General features: G+C 47.3%; 1 protein-coding gene across 2 annotated transcripts in view; it reads left to right on the top strand.

Annotated features, from left to right (window-relative positions):
• The window catches only part of fz2 (frizzled 2), a 182,462-nt gene that overhangs the window by 13,717 nt on the left and 152,825 nt on the right, over window positions 1-15,920 (top strand). The window lies entirely within an intron of this gene.

The raw sequence follows: 15,920 nt of genomic DNA, 5'->3' as shown, positions 1-15,920 counted from the left end.
AATGAGATCGTCCTTTTATTTGCGTCGCTGTGCACGCTCAGCCTCTTCCCGCACCAACTCTTCGACCCCTCTGCCAGCCTTTTCCGCGTTTCTGTCGCCGGATCCGACGTGATTTCTCTTGGAGTTTCCACCGGATCACGTCGCGATTTAGACGCTTGAACTCCGGTTTCCGTTACTGCTGCTGGCAGATTGTATTTTCAGTTCAATTTCATGGCGATGGCTCCGACGTGCGGCTGCCCGGCTTACCGCGGAAACAACGCGCCCAATAAGGATCAACCCTTAACGGACCGGGTGCACGTGTTTGATGTGTATGCGTGGGCCCGGAAAATTATTGTTTCCGTAGGTTTCGGTCGGGGATCTTCGCGTGACGGCGAAGTTACTTGGGATTGGAAGTTGTTTGGAAAATTTCTTGGATGGTTTTCACGGTGTAGACAGTGCTTAAGGGAGTGTAAGATTTTTGGCAGATGGACTTTAAAATTGTAATTGTACGAAGTTAAATATTAAAGTAATAGTCAGAGGATATTATTAAATATTAACGGGAGAAGACTTAATTACATCCATTATCAACTTTCTTACGAGGAAAATCTTTTTACTAAGTTTTAGGAAACTCAGTTTCCTTTTTAAAGGGAAATCTTCCGAGCGTTCTGGTAATTTTGCAAAAACTGCTGCTTCTTAAAGCGTCGGTGTGGCTCTGGTAAATATTAAAACGGCTGTGGAAGAATATTACCTGCCACCTGATGCGACTTACAAAATACCCAAAAAGGGAAGGCTTTAGTTGTAGATGGAGAAATTTTCTTTAAAATTGCATTTCATCGAGAATGGTGCCACGCCGGTGTCCATATTTCGATCCCTGAGCACAATTATCCTGGAATCTGGCCGGGGTCTGCATGGAATTTGTAATGTCGGTTGTAGCGGCTATTCCACTGGGATGTGCTTTAACTTTCTATGTTTCTCATTTAACTTGTTCCTCCGGTATCGCTGCGTTACGCGATGAAAATGATAAATTACTGGGTTGCGTCAGGAGTAGGTTCAAGATTTATTGATCCATGGTAAAACTTCCTGAAGGCCCGGTTGATGGTAAGGCAGACATGTTGCCCCGCAGCTGTAGTATCGATCGCTGGTGTAACGATCGATTTATCGATCGAACGATTCGTACATCGATAAATCTAACTTTCTATATCGTCCATTAATAAACTTTATTTTCTGCATCGGTACTTCCAATTCAACGTTGTTGATTTTTATCCATTTACATTAAACAAAGATACTAGAAACACATTATTATATAAAATACGAAATAAAGTAAGACATAAACTTCCAATCCATAAAAAATCAAGAACGAATAGGAGTTGACTAAAATAAGTAAATTTCTTACAACTTTCATTATCACTACAATAATGCAAAAATTCTAATTCTAATAAACAATCCAATTAATTCTCCTAAGCCAAAGCAAGCTTCCATCCCCGACACCATAGCCATTAAGAAAACGTTCGCCTTCGTTCGAATCGATACAGTTCCACGCGAACCAATCGCAGAAATTTCCTCCTCTTATCCCCCGCCCCCAGAAAACTGTCTCATTTCGTCGATCATCCCGCAGCACCGGGGCCGCGGAAAATTCGCTGTTACCGTCGTGTCGTTCGCAATCCCCGCCATAATGTGGCACACATCATCACGCTGAAGTGTCTCTTCCGGGCGGACGAGTCGCAGATTTCCTGGCCGTCATTATTCAGCCGGTTTTTCGCCATTGAAATGGAATCCCTCCCCGGTCCGCCGGTAATAATCGGCGAAAGATCGCTTAACGACCCTCCACGATAAGAGCGGGCCGGCCGCCATTCGCACCTCCGTGAAATCTCGCGCGCTGGCGTAGCGCCTAACGAAATTGCCGCATTATGTCGTTTAACGCCCTCGGAAATACGACGCATCGGGAACCCCCGGGAAGAGAATAAAACTTGCCGGAGAAATGAATTCCAACGTAGTTTTCTGGGGGAAATTGGACAGGGCCCCGGAAAACGGGGGCGAAAAGAGACTCCGAACGAGGGAGGAGGAAATTACGCGGGACAGAGCGACGCGACAAGCTATAATACGGGGAAAGGTGTCAGCGAGTGCGAACAACCTCGGGTCCGAGGATCGCGATGCATAATAGATGCAGTCGGCCCCGCGCTTTAGTGCAAACAGGAACAAATTCCTCGGCGCATTCGTTGCAACAATTGAATCGGTAATCAAGCCGGTACCCGATAATCGAATCAGCCCTGGTACACGCGTAATTGAAATTTCGCAGTCGACCACTGCAAACAACCACTCCCGCGGCCCCGACCGCCCCGCGTCGGTCTAAACACGGGGCGAAATTGCCTTCGCGAATTTTCAACCCGGCCGAAACGTTGGCCCGGTCGATCTTACAAATTGTCGCCGGTACAGGGAAAAATCGATCGGCGATGGACGCAGAGTGCGGGGATGATCGATAGCAGGCGCCGATGCGCGGTATAATTCGACGGGGCGAGAGAGTTTCAACGGCGCGAAATCGTATTTTCGACGAACGGAACGCGCCGTCCGTCGCGGCGGGAACGTCGGGAACAGGCGTGACGCGGAAGAGGAGTCACATGAACGGCGTGTCATTCCGATTTTCCGTGTTCTCTCGCCCGCTGGAATTGGGAGAGAAATATTCTCGCGACATTCTTTCTCGCGGTTCGATCGTTCCATTTTTCGGATGGTTGGGAATGTTACTTGTGTTGATTGAGCGAGACAGGATTTTAAGGAAACCATGTTTTCCTGTCTGTCGCCTGCTTGTAAAGAGCATATTTATTTCTTTGATATGTTTCAGTGAAAGTAGGAGGACTAATGAGTAAGCTATTTATTAGATCCGCTATATGGATTGAACAGCTACAATTATGCGATTATCGCAGCGTCGAAGAAAGGTGTCTTAAGTATTAGGTACCAGGAATCAAAATGTAAATGCAGAACGTTTTTGTAAAAGAACTTTATTTTATTTCATGCCAGCAGCATAAACGTAATTTGTCGCTAACGCTAATTTTATGTATTAAGTTATAAATGCCAATTGAAATCGATGCTCCATTAATTTCCAACAAGAAAACCGCACGAACTTTCTCCCGTACCTAATAAGTTTTATCAACACTGCAATGGATGTTCTCTTTGCTAATACCGAAGCTGTGAAGCAAACAACTGTGAAACATTCTCGAGATTCAACTATTCAGTTCATCAGATAAATAGAAATGTTCCTTGTCTACATCATGCAAGACCAGATTTTGTAAACACACGATTCTCCGTGGGTTCTCGCCTGTTACATACTTGTTAGGAGGAAGTCAAAGAAGAATTATTCTCGGGACGAAGCCTTCTTGCGCTTCAGCCGTTCGATTTTTCGGTAGGACGGCTACGTTACTTGTATAACCAGCACAGGACGAGATTGTAGGAAGACGCGAATTAATTATCGTGGTATAAAATGGGCATTTAATTAACGCGGACGACTGAACCGACCGGGGAGGGTTGCTTCTTATTCGCGCAACGGTGTCACAGACGAAAGAATTTCTTCCTCCGAGCGAATCTCATTTCGCCAACTATGAATAAAGGCCTCGGTCTGCGGGGGTCGACGGGGGCGGACGGTGGTCGCCCGCGCCCGTCGCTGTTTCGCGTAAATTGACCCTGAGGAAGGAAGCATTTCTGTAAACTACTTTCATTCCGTCCCCTTTTGTGCCCGGCCCGGCCATGGTTCCGCCTTGAAAGGAGCCCGCGGGATCTATGGAAAACTGCACGGTCCGCGAGTCCGCGGGCACATTGACGCCGCGGCTCAATATCAATTGTGAACAGTAATTATTAGTGACGCCATTGTCGTTGACTAGAGGCGGGATTAATAATCGGCCCGAGCCGTCGGGATTCGTTCCCCACGGCTGAGGAAATCGCGCGGCCGCGACGCCAGCGGATAATTCCAGCTCGCAGACTACCGATCGCGGGTTCTTTAATTAACGGAGGCTCGGTTAAATTCGAGAGAGCCGCATTTCGTTCGGTTTTTGTTTAAATTGTTAGTGATCGGAGCGTTTCAGCGATTAAGGTATTGGACGCTGGGGTTTATTAACACGTTGACTGCCATAAGAACTTCGACTGTTTTGTACGGTGCTACTTATTCTTTTGTAATGAACGGTATTAGAAATAATTATTGCTTTTTGGGTATCATAGTACTCGTGTTACAGTATTATGTAACTGCTTGTGTTAACGAATATTTTTATTCCACGTCAGTTTCCTTATTGCAATTGTTCTGAAGCAGTTTGGAAACTCTGGTTATCGGTGACCACCTGGCAGTCAACGTGTCAATTTTGTTTTAGTCTTTAACTGGTTTATGAATTCGAAGTAGTATTGCAGAAAAAGATGCATGAATATTGGCAAACATGTTGATAGTTATAGCTCCTTCGAAATTTGACTTTATAATGTTTAGAAAGTGAAAAAATAACGTCCTTTGGAATATCATTATGCGCTAGTTAAACACAAGCCCAGCCGTAGTACATTTGCATTCCACGTCGACACTGAAGGCTCGGACAATAAATCTCACTGCGATTCGTAGCTTAAAGCGCATTCAAGGCACGAAGGCTTCAAATTAGTATATTAAATATCCAGCAACTTCGCGTCGCAGAAAATATTCCACACTTCCTCCGTGCACACGTGCAGTCTCGTAAAACACTCCAGACAAACTGCTGTCCTACCCCGGATCCCCGTAATTTCACGTGTGCAATTTTACAAGAACCTAAATTAATCCGCGTCGACCCCGTAATCCGTTATTTCTTTCCCCGGGAGCCATTCACGAAATATCCACTTCGGTCGCTCGTGTCCCGGCGAGATCAGAAGCAATCCAGAATGAAAAAAGAGGCTGCGCATCTTGCTCGTCGCTTTATCCCGCTCTGAAAGCACCAAAGAAGAAAAACCTGCTTTCCCGAAACGGTTCGCGGAGAACGGAAGATACAGTCTTCGATTTAAGCTCGACGAGCCGCTCCCGGCCGAGGCGGAGCATTTAAAAAGATCTCGAGCCTCAGCTGGAGAGGGACAGATAAACTTCAGAGGAAGTTTCCTCCAAGCCGGAAACGATACACGTCCCCCCACCCCTTGTCGATCTCTAATTCATTTATCCCGGAGCACGCGTCGCAGTATCAGCGAACGATAAAAGCTTGTTCCCGGCTCGTCGAGGGGCTCGCTCGCTATCTCTATTCCAGGGGTGAATCGGGATCCGCGGATGCCCGTGTTCAGGCCACTCGCTTTTTCCTTCGAGCAGTTAGGCGGCAGGCGAACCGGGAGAACTCGGCGCATCCTATTCACCTTGTGCCGCGTCGACCCCCGACGCGGCGTCATCCCTCAACAGTTTTCGCGTGGGTGTAAACACAAAACTGCCGGCGTGGCGTCACGGTTAGGAGAGAGAGGCACTACGTAGGAAAAGGAAACCGACGGTGTATTGCGGACCTTCCGTCGTGTACACAACCTATCTGCCTCACAGGAGGGGCGAAGGGGTTTCTTCTCTCTTCTCTTTTCTCCTCTCTCCTCTTCGCCTCCTTCGTCGTTTTTTTTCTTTTCTTCTTCTAAAGACGCGACACAGGGAATGTGTAATACGCGGAACAATGCTCGACACGCTTTCCTGCGACTCCACTTACATTCACGTATCCCGTCCGCTCCATTATCTTTTCAGAAACCGTCCACTTTGTGCCGTTTCCACGGGCGGACGGACCGTGCGTGTCGCGCGCCGTCCGCCCATCAGAAAAGTAGCTTAGCTCACCCCTATCCTGCCACCCCTACGCCCTTCGTCCTTCTCTCTCCTTCTCTCTCTCTCTCTCTCTCTCTCTCTCTCTCTCTCTCTCTCTCTCTCTCTCTCTCTCTCTCTCCATCTCTCTCTATCTCTGTTTTTTCCTATCCGCGTCTCAGTTTTTATCCGACCATCCCCCGTTTGTCCTCCGTGCAACAAACACGTCCACGCGAACGATCGCGTCACGGCGTGTAATAGGCGTTCGGAATATTTCGGTGGAAGTTGACGCGGAACACAGCCGCCGAAAATTTATCAGCGCTCCGTAAATCAGCCGGTTGTAACGCGAACGTTTAAACCGCCCCCGCGAATTTATGCCCCGCCGTTTCGGGCTGAGAATTTATATGCGGACGATTCGATGCGCTCGGCGCGCGGCGAAATAAACCGATCAGGCGTAAATTCGTTATAAACTGGACGGTTATGAATTCATTTCGACGCGCCGCGCCGTACCGCGCCGCACCGCGTCGCGGACCGAGAAGGAAAAAAATTGATATTAATTTTACGGGGTTATGGAATTTTATTTCATTACCGGCCGACCTGTGGGACGGGGAAAATATTGCCGATGGTGATTGTAACGGAACGACGGGGATGGGGTACCGTTCAACCGTTGACGCCGGACATTTTTTATACCGGGACGAAGTGTTTGCTTGATTTAACTGTTTCTGTCGCATTAATTTCCCGACGAGGAATCGCCGGAACGATACGATAACAACGGATTTTTGAAATTGAGTTGCGCGATGATTCGCATCGCTCGCGTTTAAATACGTCGGGGTGATTTGTTTACCATTCGCGGAGTGGTATTCTTCTGGAAAGTAGGGGGAGAAACAATGAAAGTATTCAATTTGTTTTATTCAGGTATTAAAATAAGAAAAATTCCAAATGTAGAACAGAAAAATCTTATCAATATCATCTATCCACACCACAGATCATTTCCCAAAGCTTCCTTTTAGTCTACCATCTCCAAACTAACCAACACACTGCATCGAATCACTCAATCTCCTTCTGAAAAAAAAACAGTTAACCTCGACTTTCACATTCCCCGATCGTTTCTAATTTCGAAATCGCGATGATGTCCCGAATATCACGCTCCCTCGCCAGCGTCCACATTGTACTCCATTTTCCGCGCGTTCAAGTACGGTTAGACGTCCACCGTCGGCGACGTGTAGCTGGCGTCGAGCTCAATGCGGAGGCATCGATACTCGTGGCGTCGGGGCAACGACGAAAACTCGATCCGGCCAGCTTCCGGCCGTAAGTTGCTCGCTCGACAGTTAATAAAGGATTTATCGGAGACGCGAACGGGAAATTCAACGGCGGCGTGTATCAACGGCGGGGTTTCCGTTTTTGCCGCGAACAGCCACGTCAGTGGACGTCGACGCGCTGTGTCTGCAGGACCTATCCCGCGCCGAGGCTGTGCAAAAGCTCGCACTGTCACGCCGTGTTCACGCGCACCGACACGGACACTCGTGCAAACGCAGACAAACACACACGCACGTGCGTGGTCCCTCCATTCTCCTTCGTAGCCCATTATGCTCCCATGAATGGAGTCCGCGTTTGAGTACGAGATTCGAATCGGCGCCCCGACCATCGTCGACACTTCGCCTCTGTTCGAACTGTCAATGGGGGGAACGGGGAGGAAGAGAGAGAAAGAGAGAGAGAGAGAGAAAGGTAGAAAGAGGGACACGGGAGACACGGGAACGAACGTTTCACGACAATGGAAACTCGCGCGAACGTAGACGAGCCACTGGCTCCGGCGTTTTTTCTCTCCTCGTCACCGGCCGGTTGTCAGTCTTCCGGGGTGACACGCACTCCAGGAAAAAAGGATATTGATGGCCGCAATGAAATAACGGCCGCGATCGGTCGGTCGGTTTAAAGCCACGGCGGAGGGAACTTTGACCCGTACTGCGTACATTTATCGACAACACGCGTTGATCCTCCGGGACCTGAGCTTCCGTTCCGCGTCGAGAATTATGCGGATCGTTCCATAAATTTTCTCGCGAGATTTATCTATTACCCCTGATTCTTTTCTCCGCCGTAACTATCTTTAAGAACAGTTACGCGTTTCATTATTCATAATGGCGGGACGGCGAACCGGGTTCTGAAATAATGCAACGACATGCATCGACCGGGCAAAAATAGGGACCTCTAGCGTCGCGCCTTATCCCCGGGAACAAAGGGGAATGGCATTCGGTATGAAGATTTTATGCAGTTAGCTGCTGGCAGCTAGCGGCGCGTCCGACGGTATCGTAAAAATGACGAACAAGGTAGTTTTATGCTCTTCCGTATGGAGATTGCGCGGCCATGGGTGTATTAAGTTATGTTACTGCCCATTATTTCGCCGTTGGTAACTTCGGTTCTTTCTATCACTTATTGTGAACGTTTATCGAACACGCTTCTCTGGCTTCTCAATCTTGCGGACGGGGTGTGGGTTTTATAAAGGGTGTCCTGTAACTGGTGTGCAATAGTGATGGGCATTTCACATAAAAAAGTGAGTTCGAATTGTAGGATTCAATTTCATCGTTTAGGATATTGTTTCAAAGCAAATTCGTTTGAAAGTTTGGGATGTGAATTAGGAGTGTTGAATGAAAGTTTTTCATTTGAAACCACCATCGAGGAAATGAGGCTTGAATATTTCACCGCGCATGTAGCTCGCACGCCCCGCAAATATTCATATTTGATGTTCCCAAAAAGAAAGAACACGAAATCGAAATTTCATTTTATTCTCAACTTAACTTTTCACGCCGAAACCTCCGGTTTGATATTTCATGTTGCGAGCAATTCATTTTCAAACATATGGAAACTATCATCTTTCTCGTGCAGTTCTGTTTGAGGTAAACAAAGATTCACGAGACTTCCATCTTCCTCCAATCGAACCCCCGGCAGGACAAACAAATCGTGCACAGAATCACATAGAAATCTGCATAAAAATATACTCTCGATTCACTGACAATCCCTCTGATCCCCATCCGTCGCACCTCGTACGAAAGAATTTATCGCGCGCGAGTGATCGACAGGATTAGTCCGTCGGAACGAATCGAGCGACAAATGAGTCATTTGGTTCCAGCAGCGGCAATTGGATTTTTGTGAAATTCGCCCCTGACCCGGCCCCGCAGCTTCAATCGTCTCCGGCTAAAGTGACTCTTATTGCTTTCTTTTAATTTGTGACTGCTCACACGTGCGGCGCTGCTTCTCCCCTTCGCTGTCACGGCCCGCGACCAACTCTGTGTTTCGCGTTCGATTCGATTGTCGGCCTGATGTCATCAGACTGCCGGGAAAATCGGGGCCGCCGATCGTCAACGGCAACTGTTCCGGCAAACCGAATCGTCCCGTCCCGATCCACGGGAATCGGTCCTCGAACCGTCGAAACGTGTAACGACCATTTCGGGGCACGTTAACGAAGAGCGAGTTCGCCACCCGCGGCGACCAATTATCGAAGGGGAGAGCGAAGAATTTTCAGGGGCCCTCTCGTCGACGCATTGTGTCTACAAGATCGTTATTTCTTGTCGATTTCGTGCGCGCCGCCGCGGTACTGACGCTGAATGCCGACACAATTGACGATCACCGGCGGGGGTAATGGGGGACGTTTATTCTCTTCTTAATACTTCGATATTCCACTCGGTGTTTTGTGTTTTTCTCATGCTCCTCCGCGAAATCGTCGTTCGTTATCGATTTTACCGTTTCCGACAGTTTTCCCACCCTACGCTTATGTGCTCTTGCGATCCGATTTTGAAAATACACGGAGTAATTGGGCGAATTTCATGTGTTCCTTTTTTTGTACAACTGATGGATAGTGGGGGATATTGTGTTCGATTGATCGGAAGATGAATTAAGTTCTTTTTCAACGCTGAAACTACCGAGCAGTTAAATTGGGTTTTTGAAATTCGTCTATAGAAACTCTAACAGTGCATTTATTGCGACTTTAATTGATTTGCAATTCAGTTTGCGTGTTGATAAATCAATTTATTTACTAATTGCTTGGAGAAACATCTGTCATCTTTTTAATAATTGCAAACAGGAGAAATCAGGAATCATTATGACCCGTTTCGTAGTTTTAGTCTTAATGTAGTTGAGGTATTGTGATAATAGAGTTAATGCTGTGAATAAATAAATATATTCGTAGTTCAATGGAGAATATAGAATATCCAATAAGAAATATAAATTTTTCCTTATTCTTGTTTGTTTAAGTTAAAGTGATGGAAACTACTCTTCAGTTTAAGATTAAGAAATTCGAAGTCGTATCCATCGAAGCTTCTCAAATAAAACGAAAAGATTTCGTCCAGCAATCTACTCAAAGAATCACAAAACCAAGAACTCAAATAAAAATTAATTCTCCCCCTTCCCTTCGCACCCCATACATAATCCGTACTATTTCATTTTCATCGCGACTGCTGAAGGATCTCTAAAAGTCCGCGAGACTTCCAAACTACTTTTCCGTATCAAAGTCGCCGGTCCAACGAAAACTGCGCAACGCTTTCGAGCGGCGCAGCTATTATCTCGACCGCGTTCCATTTATCTTCATTTCTCGCTTTCCTTCCCAAACGCGGGGTGTCCCGGGTCGCGAAACTTTTAAAATGCATAATTCAAGGGGCGAGTGTCTCGCCGCTGCCGCCGCCGCGGAGACAAGATATCCCTGCTCATTCGGGTCCCTGATAAGAAGGGGCACGAGTAGTCCCGAGATACACCGATAAAATCCACGAGACTACGCGGGACAGTGATCAAGATCGTTCCTCCAGTTTTTATTTTCTCTCTTCAGCGAAGTTCGTTCGCTCGCGGACTTTGCAAACTTTTCCAGGTTAATTTCAAGTAAAGAGTAATTTACGTTTCGATTCCAATGTTATAAACAGGGAAACAGAATTTATTTATACAGAATTGTATAAAGTCGAATTTCTGTATGCTTCGGAGAGTATGTCCCATTATCAAGGTCCCTTATATACTATTATACGAATAAACGGCGTTTATTTTAAATCACATTCCTCAGTCTTATAAAAGTTAACCGAGGGCGAATACAGTGAGACGCCTTTGCAGCGAGGGTGTCGTTGTCAGCATAAATATTGTAAATAAACTGTGGACTTTGCCACGTGTGGCAAATAATATCATTACTACAATAAAGTCGAGACTTACGTCTAAACATATTTGTTAATACAACCAGCAGATTTTTATAAGGTAGGAATCGAAAATTTACCAAGAAGATGGCGAAAGGTTATAGATAATGATAGTGTATATAAAAGTGGATATATAAACAAGGAGTACAATTAAATGATCATATTTAGTTTCCAATTAAAAGTAATAATTATTTTTGGATACTCCAACAACGAGTACAATATAGAAATAGCAATACGCGAGAACCGCACAATATCTATAGGACAACCTCTGACCACGTCAAAGAAAGCTTATTCGCCTATTTCCCAATGGGGAAACTACCTAGTACCAAGTCAGTAACCGCAGTATTCTAACACGAAAACTTGAATTTTTGACTTCGCCCCTCCGGTGGCCGCAATTTCCTGCGGCGCTTTTCCCCGGGCGCGCAGGCCCGTCTCGATCGAGCCGGCCCGGTAAAACCACTAATGCCGCTTCCATTATAATGTCACATTCGATTTGGCATATCCGCGGAGGTATTCGCCGTTCGACAAGCACCCTCGCCCGTAGGGGTTGCGGGGCTGGTTCCGAGAGATGGACGCGGCCGCTCGAATTTCACCGGGCGCAATTTCAAGACCGCGGGGACACCGTGGCCCGCGGGTCACGCTCATTCATATTCATCGCGTCAAAGTTGGCCGCGGCCTGTCGCTCGTATTTACGCTTCGTTGGCGCTCAGAATCGGCCTGGTCTCGATCATCTTTTACGAGCTCATCGATCAAACGCGTTTATCGCGTCCCCGTAACCCGGTCAGGCCCATTCGAGTCCGACCAAGTTCGATCGCGATAAGGAACCGTTTAACGCTCGTGGAACCGGTGTATTTAATAAACTGATTAAAACGCGGCGCTCGATAACGGCCGACGGCTTCTCGCGCGGATTCGTGGCATCGATCCGCGTGAATCGTGGCACACGTGCACGCACGCACACAGCGGCGCGCCGGCGAGTGTGCGCCGGGAACCAATGAAACGGTTCACGACTGACGCCTCCTCGATCGAGGGGATCCCGTGTTGCCCCAAGGCAATGTCCCGATTGGATCCCACATCTACCACTATCCGGCGACCGCAGATTGTAATACGAGCCGTGCACGTACATTCGCACACGTACCCCGGGCCCGCGCCCGACAATGCCAGGTATTTAGCCAACCGACCGTTAATACGAGTTCGCGTCGCTGGGCTGACTGGATCAGTTCGGTAATTATCTCCCGGTTAACTTTCTCACCTTTGCCTCCGGCCTGCCGGAGCGAATTTCGCCCGGGAAACTGCGGCGAGATGCTTTTTTCACCCTTTTCCCGGCCGCCGGATTGTAACGTTCGGTCCGCGGAACTTCGCTCCGGGATTTTCTGATTGCGAAATCAGATGCTGCGCACTTCGGCGCGGCGCCGTTTAACGCGTGCTTGGTAATTCTGCGGTGGATCTGATGGTTTCGGTGGAATTGGAAGTAAAACCGTGTTCGCGGAGATTGGAAGATTTTTTCGTTAGTACGTAGACGCGGCGTTGCTATCGTGACTGATAGTTTAATTCTCGTGCCTTATTTTCCTGGAGCTTCGTCTGTATAAATGAAAGACATTGGAAAATTTGATAAATCAACGAATAGAGAAATTAGATATTTTTTAAAGATACGGAGACACTTGATGAAGTACTAAATTATTGAATGCTAAGTGAACGAGTTCACACTCGAATAAAATCGTTCTCGGACTAATTTTCTTAATCACAGTTACAGAACCAGCTCGAGAAAGGGTAAACCCGAAGCCCTTTGCGAAAGACGCCTAAGGCCTCGTAACTACACGGCTGCAATTAAGCGTTCGACTAAGCGACGGTTCGCCGATAAAGCCGCGTCTTCCTTTGGTCCCGTTCCCATTCTTTGATCAGAAGACGCGTTTCTCTGTACAGGAGGCGTATTCATAATAACGTCTCAGTGACCCGAACTCGCTGATTGGATCGTTCGACGGGCCGCCGCTGTTAGTTAACAGAGGTAATTATTGCAATGGAAAGAGGCCGGGGGTTGTTAGCTGGAGGATTCTGCGTAAGAATCGTCACAGCAGCGAAGACACTTCGCTATCAAAAACCTTGCAAATCGCCGGCCACTCGATCGGGAATTGATTAATCCTATTGAAATGGTCCGGGCACGGGGAAGGATCCGTTTTACAAGCGGCGCCTTGAACAATGCCGGCTTATTGGCGCGACCGTGGCCGCACAGAGACGTCGAAACGAGAGGACCGGTGATCGCGTGTTTGTGAATCTGCAATTCCTTTCGCGTCCGCCTGGTGTGATTAGCAACCGTTTCCCTTTGCCTTTGCCGTGTCTCTTCCGTCCCAAATGGAATCGTCCCTTCGATCGCCGATCTTTTTATCGACCGTTGCGCTATACCTCAATGCGTTAACCCACTAGATCTATACGAAGTACCGAATTTCCAATCGAAATAATTTAAACATATCAATCGCAGCTAAATATCTTGAAGATTATTCTTGTAAAGAAGAAATTCTATCATATTAAAATAAGGATGTACACGAGTCATTCGTCCGTTTTCTCTTGTGAGACTGCCATAACGGAACTGGCAACCATAAAAGTTTCATTCTTCACACCTCGGATTTCCCCATTCAAATAGTCAGTGCCATTACCTCACTAATTAAAAGTTTCACGTTTCAAAAACGTACATCATCCCGTGACTTTACGCCAAAGAATTCGGCATAAAGTGAACAGTACAGTACCGCACAAACGCGGGACGCGCACCTGGCAGCGCGACCGCTTCGTTTTCGAACATTAACGCGAAATGAGCAATGTCAATTCGAGAGAAAGAGGCTCAAAGGGGAAAATAAAGAGGGGGTGTCGCGTGTTACGAGGGATAGGTCCAAACGTGGCGGGAGGGAAGGAGCAGTGACACACGGTAGGAGGCGTGCGGGAGCGGCGGTGGCGAAGAAAAAAGGGTATTTGGAAAGCGATGCTCCTGTCGTAAAACGCTGAGAGAAGTGAGAAACGAGAACGTCAAAGCCCGGGCACGCATCCTTTAATCCCTTAATCCACCGTTGCCTTGCGAGAATTCTCTCTTCGACACCGGAACTGTGAATTTTCAAGATCTGCCTGCCGTGCAACGGCGTCGGGAAACTGGGGGCGGCGAAAGGGGCGGCGGACGGGGCGCACGAGGAACGGAAAGGGATGAAAGACCCGCGGGTGAAAGAAGGAAAGAGACATTTCACGGTTCAGACTTTTCAGGCCCGTGATGCGGGAATTACCGGCACGCTGTTTGAAATTAAAGCAAGAGCGCCAGGGCAAAGGGTTGCAGCGGCGCTCGTGTACGTTCACGTACACGCCTGCGCCCCCCCTCTCCGGGGGTGGGGCGCGCAGAGGAACACAGGACCGACGGAAAAGGTTCTTCAAGATATTCCGCGACGATGTAAATTTTTCCAGTGCCACGAGCCTTCTTCTCCTCTCTGTTTTTCCCTCTTTCCGTCCTTCCCCTGCTATCGGCGTCTTTGCCCCCGAAGAATGAAACGAATTTAATACCTTTTCCTTATTTGTTCGCGGGCCCCGCCCTCGCTCCGCCACTTTGAATTACAGTTTCCGCCTTCGGTTCGCCGGCTCCCTTACACGCTCTCTCCTTTTCCTACGGCGAGTATATTGCATTCGCGAGGGCCAGTGTACAGGGACACGATATGAAAGACGAAATCTCCGAGGGCTTTTCTGACACACTCCGCAAATAAAGCCGCGTCGGTATTATGTTACACGGCACATATGAATCGGGGCGATCGGGGGCCGATGCGATATAGGTGAACTGCGCCGAACGTTCAGTCCGTATTTTCCATTTTGCTCTGTTTTAACTGGCTTTCCGGTGGGAAGCCGGGTTCTTGTAATGTAAAGTAGAACGGACGCGGGAAGAGATGTCGGTTTTGACTCAAAGGGTTATGTTAATTAAAAGCTTGAAATTTTTGCTCGCCCTTAACCTGAATCTCTGGTTAGCTCAGAGCTATATTGCGGCTTGGTTATGTGTTTCCGCGTTTACAGAGGAATGTGATTTGCAAATATAATGTACACGTTAATTATGAAATGTAAATCCGAATGGAAGTTTTCTGTATAAAAGGGGAAAGTATGATTTCGAAGGAAGCCATCCCGGTTCCGCGAGTAAGAAGTCAGAAGCGAGAACGACTCGCAAGACATTCATTTCTGGGCTTGATGTTTGACGTGGCAAGCTTTTCTTCGAGCTCCCCCCGTATTTTCATAATCGATTTCGCGTCAGGGGCCGCGGCGTCGAAAAGGAGGATAAAAAAAGGGACAATCGGGGAAGAGAGGCCGTGACGGATCGATGGATGCCGGGCTTTTATGTGGAATTTTAAGGCAGGAAGGAAAACTTTCATCGGAGGGTATACAAACAGAGGAGAAATTGTTCGGCTCCGGTGAAACGGTGTAACAAAGGGACTTGAGTGAATTATAGGAAAAAGTGTATTGGGAGAAACTTGTTTCATCAGACTCTCCCAGTCTCGGAGATTGTTTCTGTGTTTTCAGTCGGAGACGTGTGTTTCGGCGTTGGACCGTGGTTGTTTACGAACGTATCCAATTCTGGACATCGGTCAACGAAAAAGAAGTCCAAATGCAGCTTTATTTCTTGCGCAACGAGTTCTATTTGGTCAACATGAAAACAGATACAGCACTGAATTCCATAAAAGCTTTTATTTTAAAGCACCATGTAGAATATTTCTAATTCATATCTAAGCTATACATCTATACAATTATAAAAGTTTCCATAGGAAGATAGTTTAAAATACGAAATTCTCGAAAACTTAATCAAGTTACGGTACTTTCAAGAATCATTAAAACTTTTCTAACGATCTTCGAAGCATCACCAAGACAATCTTCCCTTAAATGATCACTAGAACTCTTCGAACAGCTCTCGGAAGATCAAATCCCTTCCAGCCCTCCCCAAGAACACAGAACACTGACGAATCACTCCTCAAAAAACCCAAGGACCAACGGCTGCAACACGGAAATGCGAAAAATAACCAAATTCAAACTAC

This window comes from Nomia melanderi, chromosome 12, assembly GCF_051020985.1.
Source record: "Nomia melanderi isolate GNS246 chromosome 12, iyNomMela1, whole genome shotgun sequence".
Classification (NCBI taxonomy): Eukaryota; Metazoa; Arthropoda; class Insecta; order Hymenoptera; family Halictidae; genus Nomia; species Nomia melanderi.
Note: the sequence above shows the minus strand (reverse complement) of the source record. Positions and strands in the feature narration are given on the sequence as shown.